This window comes from Orcinus orca, chromosome 8, assembly GCF_937001465.1.
Source record: "Orcinus orca chromosome 8, mOrcOrc1.1, whole genome shotgun sequence".
NCBI classification, from domain to species: domain Eukaryota; kingdom Metazoa; phylum Chordata; class Mammalia; order Artiodactyla; family Delphinidae; genus Orcinus; species Orcinus orca.
The window spans coordinates 57,312,995-57,330,584 of NC_064566.1; positions in this window are offsets into that span (position 1 = coordinate 57,312,995).

Below are 17,590 nucleotides of genomic sequence, written 5' to 3' on the forward strand. Positions count from 1 at the left end.
GCTCTGCAGTAGTTATTTCCACTATTGTATCATTCGGGTCACTTATCTGTTCTTCTGCCTCAGTATTCTGCTATTGATTCCTTCTAGAGAATTTTTATTTTCATTTATTGTGTTGTTCATCATTGTTTGTTTGCTCTTTAGTTCTTCTAGGTCCTTGTTAAACAATTCTTGTATTTTCTCCATTCTATTTCCGAGATTTTGGACCATCTTTACTATCATTAGTCTGAATTCTTTTTCAGGATGACTGACTATTTCCTCTTCATTTGTTTGGTCTGGTGGGTTTTTATCTTGCTCCTTCATCTGCTGTGTGTTTTTCTGTCTTCTCATTTTGCTTATCTTACTGTGTTTGGGGTCTCCTTTTTGCAGGCTGCAGGTTCGTAGAAGAGGGTCCTCCCTGATCTAGTCCCAAGACCTCTTGGTTAAAGTTCCTTCATGTTCACAGGTTGTTTCCCAGAGCAGCTATAACATCCCATCCTGTTTCTTCCAACCACTCTTCAATTTCACTTAAGTAGAATTTGCTGAGTGACTGCCACAGCCCAGCACCGTGCCCAGGAAGACAGTGACAGTTTAAACACAAAGATCCAGCTCTCCAGGGTCTCTCAGTTACAGGGAGAAAGACATGAAACACTGGATTGCTTCCATCTTCAGAAATAAGGATACGCTGAGGAATATGGACTTTAGAGTAAGGGCAATCAGGAGGCACCGAGATTTTATACATAGAGATGGCCACACAGGTCTTCCTGCTTCAAGATCATTTCGAGCCTGGCATCACCCACAATCACATCCTACAAATAGCATGGGCTTTCCTTTCTGACCACCACACACCTGGCTTGGCTGGAAATAGCCTTTGGACACTGTGTCTTTAATGGCCCAGCTTCCTTTACAAGGCCAGACTATGCAGCAGGAGACTTTTCTCCTTGTCCTCCTGCCTGCCCCATACTGTTACCCAGTCTGGTCAGTTCTTAATACTAAAGTATGCTCCAGGGACCACCAACATCGATATCACCTGGGAGCTAGTTAAGAATGCAGAATTTCAGGCCAGGCATAAGAACTACTAAGTAACAATCTGAATTTTAACAAGATCCCCAGGGAGTCACGTACCCATTAAGGTGTGTTTCAGTGCACTACAGTAGCTTTCACTATGCAGCTTGTTGGCGCTGTGACAGAATGCCTTCTCTCATGTACCAGGCATTCACAGTGAGGAGGGCAGATGTGTGGAAGGAAACTGACATCCTTGAGGACCAGGCCCTAGGTTAGTTAATGCCTAAAGCTGGTGGGCTAGAAACACCCCGTGTTATTTCATCTTCTAGCAATCTTTCTAGGGGATTAATAATATTCTCATCTTACAAATAAAGTGACGCTCAGAGCGTCTAGAGCCAAACAGCCAGGATCATTTAATCTCACTGTATGTTATCTTCTCTAGAGCTCTTCATGAACCCCAAGAAGCATGAATCCACCACCTCTACTGATCCAAAATATAAGGCCCCGACCCAGAAAGGAAAGATACTTGCCAATCCTTCAGTAACACACTCTCGATCCTACCAGCCTAGAAAGGCCACCTCTCCATCTCCACCAGGCTCAGCGTTCAGCTGAAATGCAAACGCTGTCTTACAGGCTTAGAATTCCTCCAGGGTCACCCTCCCTCTCCCCTCCCATCTGGCTTTTATCTCCTACACAAATAGTGCAGGTAGATTTAACATTCCATGTCTCACACCTGAGTTCCAGATTCTTGGTTAGCACAGTCCTATTTCAGAGAGAGAAATCAAGCAACTGAGAAGCAGACTGATCCCAGAGAGGGAGGGAAAAGCAGGCGATTCGACATAACTGCATAACAAAGTGTATTTATGAACATCATTGGAACAAATGTCTCCACATAACCACAGCCATCATCTCCTAATGTCACATCATGGAGACACTGGGAAACAAATGGGACCTATAACCTGATTTTCTATCAGCTGGTAATGGCATCACTCACTTCCAGACTCCCTAGCTAAGCAGCATATGACTCACAGTTTCCTTCCAACTTCAAAAGCATTTGGGGACTAAAAAGAAAAGAAATAAAACTATATGAAAAAACCCATACATTCCATCAGTAGCTTGTTTCTTTTTTTCTTTTTGCGGTACGCGGGCCTCACTGTTGTGGCCTCTCCCGTTGTGGAGCACAGGTTCCGGACGCGCAGGCTCAGCGGCCATGGCTCACGGGCCCAGCCGCTCCGCAGCATGTGGGTTCTTCCTGGACCAGGGCACGAACCCGTGTCCCCTGCATCGGCAGGCGGACTCTCAACCACTGCGCCACCAGGGAAGCCCCAGTAGCTTGTTTCTTAATGCATCAGGCAACTGATCATCACAGATACCTTAAAAAGTGCTAAAATGAATTACCAGGGGCTTAAACTCCTTGGAAATTGATCTGACAGTAGGAGAAATGCAACCATTTTGATATGGATAATTCAAAGCTATTCTTATCTTAGAGCCTTAATTTTCTGACTTTCTTAGCTGTCCGCTTCCTGACACCCTCCCTGAGCTCCTAGCTCAGATATCCCCTTTCTTTGTCCCCTTCTCTCCATTTCTGCTTCCACTGCCCTTATCCAGTCCTCCTCGCCTCCTCTTCTCATTGGGAATATTGCAAACATTTCTGCTGGTCTCTCTGACTCTAAGCTCTTTTCCTTCCAATCTGTGCTCTGATCTGTATTATTATTGTTTGCATATTTGTCTGTTTACTTTTTGTTTTCATTAAGACTTTCGAACTCTTCGAAATGAGGAACCAGCCATATCTGTTTCTGCCTCTAGAACTTAGCATAAAACATGGCACAATGTCATGGAGTGGAACTTAAACTATGATTCCAAGAACAATTTAAAGAACATCTTATAATGACTGTGCTTTGAGCACCAAAAATGTGTCCCAGAAAACTCAGTATAGTACCAGTCCCTTTTGATGAAGACAGATTTTACAGACCGTGATGGGAGATATCCTCCCCACTGTCCTAGCTGCCTCTTCTTCTCCTCCATTCAGGGCTCATCCTGGATAGGGGAGATCACACAGTTCTCTACAGGTGAAATTCTATTAAAATGAACATCAAGCTTTCAATATGTAACAAGGAGTCATACAAGCTCTGCCAGAGGGGTCTGTGAAGGTCAGAGCTGTCAGCCTGGTAAAGCAAAACATCTATGGGCTCATGACATGTATTTAATTCAAATATGCTTCATGGACTGTAGACATTTATTTTAGGTGGCTAATTTCTTGAATTCTAATATTATAGAATTGCAGTAAGCTCTTCCCAATTTGGAGTTCTTATTAAATACACAATTCCGGTTTATGTCAGTTTACTTCTTTATACTTTCTAGAAAACCTCAAGAACTTCTGTTTTAAGTTATGTGTTATATATTTGTCAATAATAAAATCTCTTGTGATTTAATAAGAATGTGTGAGGAACTGTATTAAGTGAAGACTATGGTCTAAATGTTTGTGGCTCTCCAAATACAAATGCTGAAATCGTAACTGCCAGATGTGATGGCACTGGTAGGTGAAGCTTTGGGAGGTACATAAGTCATGATGTGGAACCTTCATGAAAAGAATGAGTGTCTTATAAAAGAGGCTCCAGAGAGAGCCCTAGCCCACTTCTACCCTGTCCAGACCCTGAAAAGGTGTCAGCTATGAACCAGGAAGATGACCCTCACCCAAACGTGCTGGCACCCTGATCCTGGACTTCCCAGCCTTTGAAACTGTGAGAAATAAACGTCTGTTGTTTATAAGCTACCCAGTCTGTGGTATTTTTTTATAGCGGCTCACATAGACTGAGACAGTGTATTTAATGTATAATCTCATGTAACTCTACAAAAATTTAAAGATAGATACAATACAATTCCATGACAAAAATACCCCATGGTAACACAATTTCATATAATATGATTGGTAATTAGCTTTCATTCTCTGCCCAACCCCATCTTCAGACAGAAACAGGGGTTGGCTGAAGTTTTTATTTTCTGCATGTGGACGTAAGATTGGGCAGTGAAATGTCAGTCAGCCTTGTCTGGGAATTAGGGAGGCTGAAGATGGGTCCCTGAATCTGCAACATTCTCCTGGCCCAACAGGCTAAGACAAGACAGCACACATGGAAGTGCAGGAAATTCCAGGGAGCCATGTGGTATAGAATAGCCCCCATCAATATTTAAGCTGCAGGGCACGCCAGCCACCAGAGGGTGCCAGATCACAGTCAGGAGCTCTCTACAACTCCAGAGTTATTGGGAAGTCATTGGGGGGTTGGGCTAGATTAAAGAGTTAATTTCCAGGCAGCACAAGAATGTTGACTTTTTCAAATAAGTGTTGTGAGAGATAAAAAGGGAATTGTGAGTAAACTACCCTCCTTGCACCTTCAGGGGGCAGCAGGAGGGTACTGGGGGATGGTATAAAGAAGCTGACAACACATGATTTGAGCCTGCATTTTGGGGACATATGGGACCCAGGAGGCCAACATAATCAACTCTGGGCCACAAGATCAGAAAGGCCCTGAATATCTAGATGGAGGACCAGGCACAGAAAAACTAAATTCCCCTTAGCATGCACTTGCCCACAACAAAGTAAAACAAATGCGTAAGCTAAAAATTTCTCCTGAGGAAGAAATGGTGCACAGAATTGACTTGCTCAATCATCCTCTTTTAAATTGGAGATAATTAAGATGTCACTGACATTGCCATTTTCATTGATTTAATGATTTCATGGAATATAAAGTGCTTCTGAGGGCCTTTACAACCTCAGTCCTCTAAACACTACTTTTTCTTACATTGACTTAATATCTTAAACCTTCTTGAAATAAGGAATCAAGAATGACCATAGTTATTTCTCAGGACCTAACCCTACAGTTAGGGACAGGCTGCTGCCCTTGTACCTATTTTGACTGAGAAATATGTCCTGAAGTGCTCTGAATGCTGTGCGGGTCTCCAGCAGCCTGCAGGGAGGCGGGGTCTTAAATAGAGCTGTGAGAAGCTGGACCAGCATCCCTGCTACTCCCTGTCAAGCTGCATCCATCGGATTAGGTTAGGAGTTAAGATGTTACGCAGTGTGACCAATGGGATCAGAAGCAATAATACACCCTGTCAGCCAGTGCTTTCCTGACAATTCCCGTGTAAGGAGATTGCTTCCTAGAATGTTGAGGAGAGAAGGGGCACACCTGGTGTCGGGGGTGGGAAGGGCTATTTGGTTCCTTATTTAGTGGTGCTTGGTAGGGAGGGAGTGGTAAATCAGTCTTATTTCCCTAGTCTTATTTTAGGATTTTGACTGCAAGCTACAATACTGGAAGCCTTTTCTTATAGAACAAGAGTCACAAAAACTCACATGCAGCATTTGAGGAGCTGGATGGTTTCCTGGGAGCCAGGCCAGAGACATTTGTGAGGCCTTCTGTTTCACAAGGGTGAGAGAGGGTCACCTCTGCCAACCCTGCACTCACACAAGGCCAGGAAATGCCTTGTGTGAGGACACTTGGCACCAGCTTGGAGGTGATTGAATCGTGGCTTCTGTTTGCCAGCAATCGGGCTACGGGGCTGGCCCCTGCTTGGCACCAAAGAATACCCTGATGTTGGCAGACAGGAAGCAGATTCAGCTCGGCTCCTGTCTGAACCATGTAGATGCTACGCTTGAATGTGTCTGCTAGGACTGACTTACAGACACATCACTTGACAGATGCTCCAGTGGCAGAAAATGCAAATGAGGAAGGAATCTTCAGAGAGAGCATCTCATACTCACAAGTATGATAAACTCCAAATTTGTAAGGGATCACTGCCCAAGAATTCCTAACCACTGGTTGATTTTCTGTCTGCTTCTTCTGATATCAAGCCTTCCTGACACACACTGACTGCACACACAGAACCAGAGAGGCAAACTGAAGACTTGACTTTATTTGGGTGAATCATCCTGGATTCTCCTTATTTGTCCAAGGCTAGGTTCAAACCTGTTCTTTTGAAATTGCACAGGCAATTTACAGTGTCACCATTGGGAAAATGGGTTCCGGAGCCATATTACCTGAGACCAAATCCCAAATTCACAGCTTCCTAGCTGTGTGACCTTGGGAAAGTTACTTGAACTCTCTGTGCCTCAGTTTTCTCAGTTGGAACATGAAGATGCTTGTTAGCATCATTATCATTTAAATGAGTTAATTTGTAAATACTGATCAGTGCATGGTACTTAAATGGTAAGTGTTCCATAAATGTTAGACTTTCTGTTTCTGACCCTAGGCTCTGCCTCCTCTTTCTGCTTCTAAAGGTCAGTCTTGCCCTTCAGACTTAGGGTTTTATTTGGTTTATGTGGCTTAACACCTGACTATCTCTCAAGGACGCTGGCTTGGAGCTCCACAGTTTGATTATCGAGATAACATTTCTCTGTCTCTAGCCTGTCTTTGGGAAACCCAATTTCTGGCATTAGCCTTCTAGACAAGTGGGTTCCCTGAAATCAGACACAGATTTCACCATCCATATCTCTGTGGTGGAGAATTCTTATCCAAGTCCATCCATTTGGCGGCTTCTTGACATGAGTCATATCTTGGGTTCTTCCTCCCATAAATTGGCTCTTCTGATTCAGAAGATCAGCCTGGAGACTTTCCTCCTCAGCTGACTTTATCCTTAAGGCACATGGCAGGTACTCAATAAATGTTTTGACCAACTCTCCAGTTTCTTTTCTAGGCCTAGTCAACTGGTTATGAAGTGTTTTCAGCCTCCAATTTCTAAGAGCGGTATCAGGTTATTCATTTGCCCTCTGGCTGGGGACAGTTTCTCCAGAAAGGGGAGACACCTCCTGACCATCTTGGGCAACCCATCGAGTTGGCATTTCCTTGAGTTCATGTGTCGCAGTGGGCTTGGCTGTCTATAGGCTATTAACTTGCAAGCTTCAACTCTCTGTCTGGTAAACCTACGAAAATATAACCCTTGGCATATGAAAACTCTGAATAAAGTGCTGTAGAAAGATGTTCTGGGATATGTAGTCAACAATAACAAATATTGTGTCCACATGTGGGACTCACATATGGAAACTATGACCCTGAACAGTGGTTCTCTACATTGTCCAGGTGGTGGAACACCTGGAGGTCACAGAACACCATGATCCTTGCACGGCTCCAGTGCAAAAGACACAGTTAACCCCAGCATCTGAACCAGGCATGACTTTTATGAGCAGCAAGTATGACTAGACTGCTGTGTATAAATGCAGCAAAAACCAGAGGAAGGTAACTCAGATCTATAAAATATACCTCATGACGTAAGCATGATCACCTATTTCTGAGTCTTTCCATTGACATCACTTGCAAATTTTCATTAATCTGGTCATTGGCAGGTACACAGGAAAGGCTGAATAAGAGCAGGTCCCAAAGTTTCAAGAGAAAACAGGGGGAGTAAAGTTTTGAAATGAGAAAATTGTGTCCCCATTAACTTATTTTTTATGTGAAAGAAAACATCTGAGATTATTTGGTTTTTACGGAGGAAAACTTTAGAGCAAGAGGAGAAACAATAGTATTTGCCCTCTTAGATTGCTCCCTGGTCTTAGAAGGTTGGGTAGTGGGAGTAGAGGTAGAGCAGCACAACTTTCATTAAGTTCCAACTCATTCTCTCTTGTGTTTTCCATTCAAGTTTCTCCTATCTTGGGCCACTCTCTGATCCTTTGGATGACTCAAGGGTCTAATTGAAATTGCCTGTCATTGGCTACTCTCCGACTCTGGATCTCTGATTTGTAAGAAAAGGGCATCTCATTGTTCCTTCCATGCTCCCCCAAAGAACCTCAGAGTCTCTTCTTGAAGCTAGTCCCATGGAAAAGCACAGGGTCACCTACATAACACTCCCTAGACCTTTCTCTTCTCAAGCATCTCCTTTTAGTTCCTTCACAAGTAGCCCTCCTTTTCCTTAATTTGTCCCTTATGTTGCTCCTTATGGCATAAAGTTGTAGCTTGCCTTTTATTCTTTATGCCGAAGATTGTGTTTTCCTATCCAATGGAAGACTTTCTATTGGACTAGTACACATAGGTTTCAGTCAGATCCTCACATACGAACCAAGGGAATTCTGCCAATGTGGTATTCCTAGAGGACACTGCAATGCATGGGGAATTGGCAATCCATAGTCTGATCAGACCAGAAACCCAACATCCCAAAGGATGGGAGTTCTACAAATGCCTGGCATTCTCACAGCCCCTTCCTGGGAATGAGGCCAAAGGCTGTGTCTTCTGCAGCCATGTAGACTTGTTTCCCTGACCACAACTCACTGGGCCATGTATTTGCACAACAGCTGTCGACAAACATCTATGTGCTAGACTTAAAGGAGTCCAGGGACCTAGAGAATGTTTCACAAAGGGACTCTTCCCACTAGGACGTCCTATAATGGACAGTGACAAACCGACTTAATCTGATCCGTCTATGTTGGGAACATGGATACATGGTGCACTTCAGGATGGCACAGAAGCTATAAGACAGACAGCAGTAGAGGCAGCTATAGTAGTGGGAGCGGAGGGTGAGACCATCTCCATAGTAAGTATGGAGAACTTGGTACAGTGAGAGGTCGTTCTCAGCAGTTATAAAGGTTTGGTAAGATGAATTGCTCTGGCTATACCTCTGGGTCACAACTATATGCTGAATGTCGTTCTCGTTCTTCATGAAGTCTGACTATGTTATTGCTCAGATGGCTTCCTCTGTTTCCTTACTTTTCAAGATGCTTTTAGAACAGTTCCCCATCCGCTGATGTAACTTAAGTATTTCTCTCTTCTTTATAACCTGAAAGACTGTCACCATCAAAGGGACATATCACAAAGTCTCCTTTGGGATTCTCTCTCTTCGACATGAGCTGTGGTCTAAACCAAAAACTGAAATATGAAAAATCAGAGAACACCCAATAATCCCCATGAGGTCCTGCTAAAATATGATATTGTGTTTTCACATATGCCATACTAAATTCTGATCTTCCTAAGCCAGAAAGATAACAGACTATAAAATGTTAACAGAAAAGAAGACTGATGCAGGAATATCTTCCGATAGCTCATAAGGGGACCCGCTAGGAACACTAGAGTTGATATAAAGATTATTTTGAGCTGAAGAGATTTGAGATTCAACAGATGCAGAAAGAAACCTTCTTAGAGCCTCCGTTGCCTGACAGAATAAGGGAAGAATCAGAATAAAGCAAAAGGTCTGAAAATGAGGACTGCCATAAATTCCCTTTTCAGGGTGGGTCTGCTCCCAGGAGAGAGACCAAGAATAAAGCTACCATAAATCTCCTCTCCTGGGGAGTTTTATGACCTAAAGAAGATGGAAAAACCACTCCTATCTGTATAGACAAACATTATCACAAACTTTCTTATCTCTCATTTGTTCTCCTAAAAAACCCATTTGTCTTTCCTATAGAAACCTATTTGGTCTTCCCATAGGAACCTTCCCTATGAAGTTGGGTATAGAACCCTAAAATATAACCAGTTCTTTGAATTACTCATCACTGAGCACTTCCATATGTATGCTCATTGCATGCGTAAATAAACTTTTTCTCATGTTAATCTGTTTTTTTTCAGTCAGTTTAATTTGCAGGCCCCAGGCGATAAACCTAAGAGGGTAGAAGAAAAGTTTTACCTCCCATATACCAAACAATTAACTTCAGTTCACTTAAATATAGTCCATCCTATGTTCAATTATAATCTATTTCAGTTAACTTAGACAGAGGGTATCTAATTTATAAGAATTTTCTAAGTGTCAGAACTTCACTATGCATTACAAATAAAGGCCTCTCCTTTGGCCTTCTCCAGAGATTAAAAACAATGCTTCACAGGAAAGGAAACCAACCCATTCAAGCCAAAGGGATCTGCACATTTAATATGAGTCACCTGTACCAACTGTGATGGACCGTACTGACAAAAGTCTGTTGAGAATGCCATTTCTAAACAACAAGATTTTGCTCAAGACAAAACAGAACAGAAAAATAACACAACAGTATTGCTCTCCACCTCTGTTGGTCCACCAACATGTTCCTGCTAACCATAAACACTTGAGCATAGAATAAGTATAAGAAAACTTAACCATATATATATATATATATATATGATTTTTTTTACCTTTATTAGACATTCCCATCAATGTCCAAGAACATCATCGTTCAAGTTTTCTTGTGAGCAGCAATAATGTTTATCCTAAGATGAAAAAACACAGAAAAATATGTAAACTCAGAGACTGCCTACTTTAAATCTAGTAATTAACAGTTTATAGAAGGAGATAAAATAATGGAAAATGCAGGAGAGTTCTTCATGGCAACGGTCAAAGACAGCTAACAGTGATAGTTTGCCTAAAAGCCAAGAAAACCAGTAGTAGATGGTTTTCTTGGATCTTCCTTCTAAAGATTTTTTTGGAATATAGGCTGGCTCTTTTGGAAACAGACTTGTATTCCGTGCAGTCCTGGCAGGCAGCCACTATATATCTTGGAAAAGAGAGGAAAGAATTTTTTTGTGTGTCAGAAATGTGGCCAAATGATTTAATGACTCAGAGTTTCATTTTCCTCATCTAAAATGAGGCTGATAATACCTTCCCCATAGTCCTGTGATGAGGATTAAGTAGATGATGTGCAAAGCTGGCCCCACATTGCCTTGCACACAGCAGACACTGCATATACACTAGTGCTCCTTTCCTCTACGATCCTCTCCCCCACTGCCCTTTGCTTCTCTTGTAATTACTTCCAATACCTTATCACAGGATTTGCTCCATGATATAAAAAAAAAAAAAAAAAAAAAAAAGAAAAACATAAAATATCTCTATGACTTCAAAATAAAAGTGGGAAGAAAAGAGATGACATCAACTTCACATTTAATAACAGGAACAGCTCAATGATTGAATGCTCCCTATGTGCTAGGCCCTGTACTAATAATTTTATATCAGTGATTGTTTTAGCCCTCACAACAACCGTACGGAGAAGGTGCCCATTTTTCTCTCTCTTCCCTTTCCCTTCCCCTTCTTTCATTTTCCTTCCCTCCTTTTCTTTTCCTTTCCTTCAACCTTTATTTTTAATCTGAATTCACTCTTTTGCTTATTTTGTTCCCCTGTTTTGCTTTGACCAACTGGGACAGAATATTCATCACTACAGGAAAACTGAGTTATCTGTCTGGGGTCAGCCTTTTACTAGTTGTGTCACTCAGATGAGTCATTAAACTTCCATGAACCTTGAGGGTTTTTTTTCTCTATAAAATGAATGCATTAGACAAGATGATACCGGAAGTCCCTTTCCAGTTTACTGGTCCTTTCACTGGCTCCTTTGGAAGCAGTCTTAGATCATGGTGATGTCAAGATCTTCATGGATATATAACAGTTGTGGACTCTAACATACTCACAAGTTTGCTTGCTTTAGCTGAGGCTAAAATTCAGGGAAGAGATGTTTATATTCACCTACACTCTTTACAGAGCTTACAGATGAAGATACTGAAGTTCAAAGAGGATAGGGAACTTACTCAAGGCCACACAGAAGTGAAAGAGCTAAAATTTGAAACCAAGTTTATCTGTCTAAAGCCCACGTTCTTTGCAATATTCCAAAAAGTACTAACCAGAAAAATTAACTGACTCAAACTGGCCTCATTTCTGAGATGTGAGTCAAAATTTAGGATGGTAATAATAACTATAGCCAGTATACACTGTGAGCTTGTTATGTGCCAAAAGTGATGTGGGAACTTTACATATATTATCTCACTTCGTCTTTTCCATCAAACCAAATGCCAGTATGATCATCATCTTCTTTAGATAAATGAGAAAATTGAGGCACTAGGACTAATATTCCTCGCCCAAGACACAGAGCTAATAAGTAGGGGATCTCGGACTTGAACCAAGAGCAACTAAAAAGCTGGCTGAGGTTATGATTTATGATGCTCACTGGCCCGTGGCATTTAGGTTTCATTGTCAAGTTCATAAGCTGCAGTTGTGAATACCAGAACGGAAAGGTGGAGAAGGTTAGTGTGAGGGTGACCATAAACACAGCCTTGTCGTTTAGGAATTCACAGACTCCAGGAAAGGAGAAGAGAAGGATTTGTTTTAGAAAGATTTGCCAGAGACTGCTGAGACCTTGCCTCCTGCACCGTCTCCCCATTAAAATAGCCAGCTATTGTATTTCTGTCTGACAATGAGAAAAGAAGTGACAAAGTGCATTTCAGGGGACGATGTCTGTCGGTGAGGTGTGCATATCCTTCACGCTTAGGGAGTCAGACCTGTGTGCGGTCTACCCTTGGGTGGAGGGAAACGGAGCTCCAAGAAGAAAGCGCATAAAGGAAACGGTCAATGAGTGAAAGAACTCTTCTATAGGCGGCTAGATCCAGATTCACCCAGAAAAATTGCTTTCCAGATGCATTCAGAACACGAAGACATGATTAGGATGGAGAAGGCATTCAAGTCTGTTTGGCTTCTGCAGAGGATTTGTTTGTATATTCTAATTGCATCATCATTTAGCTTTATTTCATCTGAAACCTGGCTGCCAAATGAGCATATTGATTACCTGTCACGGTTGCATATTTCTCAATTACAAGCCATCAAGGCTTGTAAAATCTCAACCACATCAGGACCCAGGAGTGGATTTTAGATTGACTGTGAGTACCAGCTACAAGGCTGGCACCTACCAACTACACAAGCTGCCTTACTTAAATGTCATAACCCCCTGCAAGGTAGACATAATTGCCTTTCTATCCCTTCAATGAAGAAACAGAGGCTCAGGACAATTAACAACCTTGCCCAAGGCCACACAATTAGTAAGTGGTAGAGCAGGGATTTGAACTCATGTGTAACTTCAAATTCCACGGGGCTTTCCGCCACATACAGGCAGTGAATGCACTGGTTCAAAGTGTGGACTTTGATGTCATGCTGCTTGGCTTGAAGTCCCAGCTCTGTCTCTTCCTAGCTCTGTGACCTTGAGTAAGTTTCCTTTTTTAAAAAATTTTTATTGAAATATAGTTGATTTACAAAGTTGTGTTAGTTTCAGGTACACAGCAAAGTGAATATGTATGTGTGTATGTATGTGTGTGTGTGTGTGTGTGTGTGTGTATATATATAATTTTTTAGATTCTTTTCCATTACAGGTTATTACAAGATATTGAATATAGTTCCCTGTGTTATACAGTAGGTCCTTGTTGGTTATCTATTTTACATGTAGTAGTGTATATATTTTAATCCCAAACTCCTAATTTATCCCTCTCTCCCCCTTTCCCCATAAGTTTGTTTTCTATGGCTGTGAGTCTATTTCTGCTTTGTAAATAAGTTCATTTGTATCATTTATTTAGATTCCACATATAAGAGATACAATATTTGCCTTTCTCTATCTAACTCACTTTGCTTAATATGATAATCCTTACGTCCATCCATGTTGCTGCAAATGACATTATTTCACTTTTTATGGCTGAGTAATATTTCATTGTACATATATACCACATCTTCTTTATCCATTCATCCGTCAATGGACATTTAGTTTGCTTCCATGTCTTGGCTATTGTAAATAGTGCTGCTATGAACATCGGGGTGCAGGCATCTTTTCAAATTACTGTTTTCTTTTTTTCTGGATATATGCCCAGGAGCAGGATTGCTGGGTCGTATGGTAGTTCTATTTTTAGTCTTTTAAGGAACCTCCATACTGTTCTCCATAGTGGCTGCACCAATTTACATTCCCACCAACCATATAGGAGGGCTCCTTTCTCTCTACACCCACTCTAGCATTTATTATTTGTAGACTTTTTCATGATGGCCATTCTGACCAGTGTGAGGTGATACCTCATTTTAGTTTCCAAACCATGCGACCAACAAGGGATTAATTTCCAAAATGTACAAGCAGCTCATACAGCTCAATATCAAAAAACAAACAACCCAATAAAAATGGGTAGAAAATCTAAATAGACATTTCTCCAAAGACAACATACAGATTGCCAACAGGCACATGAAAAGATGCTCAACGTTGCTAATTATTAGAGAAATGCAAATCACAAGTACAGTGAGTAAGCTTTTTAACATCTCTGTCTCAGTTTCCTCTTCTGTAGAGCCAGGGAAATAATATTTCACAGAGTTCCCAGGATTAAATGAGCTACTATATGTGCAGCATTTAGACTAGTGCCTGAGATGAGGAGTGACCATTTTTTCTACATCCTCTGAATGTTGTGAAAAAGAAACTATACATCTTTGACCTTCAAACACTTGCAGTAGGCACTCTATATTTCCAAAGACTTTGCAACGATTCAATTTTCCTCACAGCAACCTAGCCCTTCAGGTCAGACCACTATCTCTCACTCTTAGACTGAGATGTGAGGACCCACTGTGTTGAAATATTTTCAGTTCATACAATTTATGATCCTCCTTATTACATCTGAAGACACACATAGTAATGCTATTTATTTGTATTTATCCACATGCTTTGGATACCTTGGGTCTACTCCTCACCATAACCTCACACTTAGGTGCTATTACCTCCATTCCACAGAGGAAGATGATACGGGCCATGCAGTTGTGAAGAGTTGCCTAAGTTCACATAGCTGGTGTATAGAAAGACTGGGATTTGAACCGTCATCTGAACGTATCCTAAATTTGTATGCTTGCCTCCAAATGGTGATACTTAACTGCTGATGATTTCTCCTTGTCCCCGATGTGAACTTTTTTTTAAAAAAAAATTTTTGGAGTATAGTTGATTTACAATGTTGTGTTAGTTTCGGGTGTACAGCAAAGTGAATCAGTTATACATATATATATATCCACTCTGTTTTAGATTCTTTTCCCATATAGGCCATTACAGAGTACTGAGCAGAGTTCCCTGTACGATACAGTAGGTCCTTATTAGTTATCTATTTTATATACAGTAGTGTGTATGTGTCAATCCCGATCTTGCAATTTATCCCTCCTCCCACACCCCCTGGTGACCATAAGTTTGTCTTGTACATCTGTAACTCTATTCCTGTTTTGTAGATAAGTTCATTTGTACCTTTTTTTAAGATTCCACATATAAGCAATATCATACAGACAAATATCATATGATACCGAGGTGAACTTTTAAACATTGGGTGAGTTTCAACCCACCCATCTGGCATCTTACCTGATTTTTACCTATTGAACACATGTTTTACAGAACCCTTTCTACATTCAACTTTACTGGGTGTTACGTGGACGGAGATGAACACAGGCACCATCTCTGCATCAAGCTCACAGCCTAGGGGGGTGATCTACAATTACACACTTGAACTGTCCTAAGAAGGAAATGACGAAAATGCAAGGATGGAGAAAATTGAGGGCAACAGGCCAGTGGATGGCACAGGGTCTCTCTGAGAAAATGTCATTGAAGCTGAGATGACAGTGTGAAGGAGGCAACATGTAATGAGTGGGGGAGGGGTTCCTGGCAGAGGAGGACCTTGTGCACAGATCCTGAGACAAACAGGAGCATGGGAACTGGAAGAAAGCATGTGGAGTGGGGGAGAACAAGAAAGAGGAGGGTGGAGACAGGGGTAGGGATTTGTGCAGGAGGCTGGAGGAATGGGCTGAGGCCACATCATTCACGGTCCAGTGGGCCACAGTGAGGCATCGGGTTCTGAGTCCTACAGAGCCTTATATAGCCTTTGTTGGTAGAAGGTCATCCTCACGTCTCACTGTCATCACATCCTTACTGATCTGTTTACCTGGCAGACTGTGAGCTTCTTAGGAGCCTAGGACAGTGTTCAGGACAAAGCTCACATTCAACAAACTGAATGAAAGAATAAACAGCATCTGATGACACTGCAGTTCTATATGATTCTTATTGCAAGACAGATATAATAAGACTGGAGTAAAATAAGAAATGAGTGTTTTTGTTCCTGGCTAAGAATCAAATCAATCAGATATATTTACATATATATTTGCATTTATGTAGAAACAGGTAGGTATTATGTATTAATAATTATGGCTGACATTAATATTGAATCGTTTGGCACTGGGCTCAGTGTTATACATGCAAACTATTTAATTTTCATGACAAGAAACACAAAGTAGTTACTGCTAATCCCCATTTGAGAGAAAACAACAACAGCAAAACAACAAAAAGCCAGGGCAGTTTAAATAAATCACCCCCGGGGAACAAAAGTAGTATTTAACAATGCTAGAACTTGAACCTGGTCTACATACTTTGCAACTTTAAGAGATTTATCCTTCAAGGTAGTTATCCTTGGAATGTTTTAAAGTTTAAAAATTGAAAAGCAATTATACTCCAATAAAGATGTTAAAAAAAAATTTAAACATAATCTAAAGTAATTGTCATTGAAAGGAAATGAGTAATAGTAAACACCAAAATTAGAAACATAGAATTTTTAACAATAATTAATGGTTAATAAAAATAGAAAATTTGATAGTCATTAATAATGCTTAGAAAAAAAAAATAATGCTTAGAAACGAATACTGAAAAAAAAAGAAAGCACTCAGTGCATTAGAATGGTGTTCTACAGATGCATTTGTTTTAATTTTCTTTATTTTGATCATGTTACTTTATATTACACAAAAATTAGTAGGAAAAGGGAAGCAATAGGAGGTAATTTTCTAAAAATGGCTGACTAACAAGCTGGCTGAACAAGCCAATATTTGTATTCTTCATTCTTTTTCTATTACTAGTCCTAGCTGACCTTAAATAGAAGGTCTCCTTTCTCCCCCTGCTTTCTGAATAACTCCTATTCATTCTTCAACACCCAGATCAAATTCCTCTCAGCCTGGGAAGCCCTTCTTGGCCTTCTAGGGTCCTACTATACCACATCCTTTTCTTTCCTACAGTTTACAAAATATTGTTGCATAATTTTTTTTGTTTTATTCAATGCACAAACCTAAGCCCTACACTTAGTAGGTTGTTTATAAATAGCTGTTGAGTAAATGAATAAGTTAATTATTCTGTCAATCATCCTCTTTTAATGCAAAGGCTGCCAGGTGGTAAACAAACAGAAACATATACTTATTCAGATGTGTCAGAAACCACTCTGGACACTTTGTTCAAATGACTACATCTAGTATTTATAACAACATTTTTGAGTATGTACCTCTATTTCCATTTAATAGATGGGGAAACAGGCTCAAAGAAGATAAACTGTTCAAATTAGCAGAAATTAATTTAGCTTTCCTGAGGGAGACAGGACAAGTCATGGGAAAAGAGTATTGCTGATTTGAAGAGGGATTTTAAAAAGTAAGATGAAAAGATGCTGAGTAGCATTTGCAGTTAGAGTCTGAGATGAAATCTCTGCTCCCCTGGCCCTGGTTTCTCTGTGGGGCAGGTGAGCATAGAGGTTAAGAGCATGAGGGCTGAGGGCCAGCCCACCTTGGTTTGAATCCTAGCTCTACCACTCTCTACATATGTGACCTTGGGCAATTGAGTAACCTTTTTGAGATTCAGTTTACCCATCTGTAAAATGGGGATCATAATAATAGCATTTACCTCACAGGGTTATTATCAGGATGGAATGAGGTAATATGAGTTTAAATCGTCCTTGGCACTTAGAAAGCTTAAGCATGTGAACTATTATTATTCAATGCTTTCATCAGGAACAAAGAAACAGACAAAGTTACACATTAAATAATGAGTATTGCCTTGTGGGACACAGACAAATTGTGGCCTGACCAGAGGAGGGTAAGCAGAAAA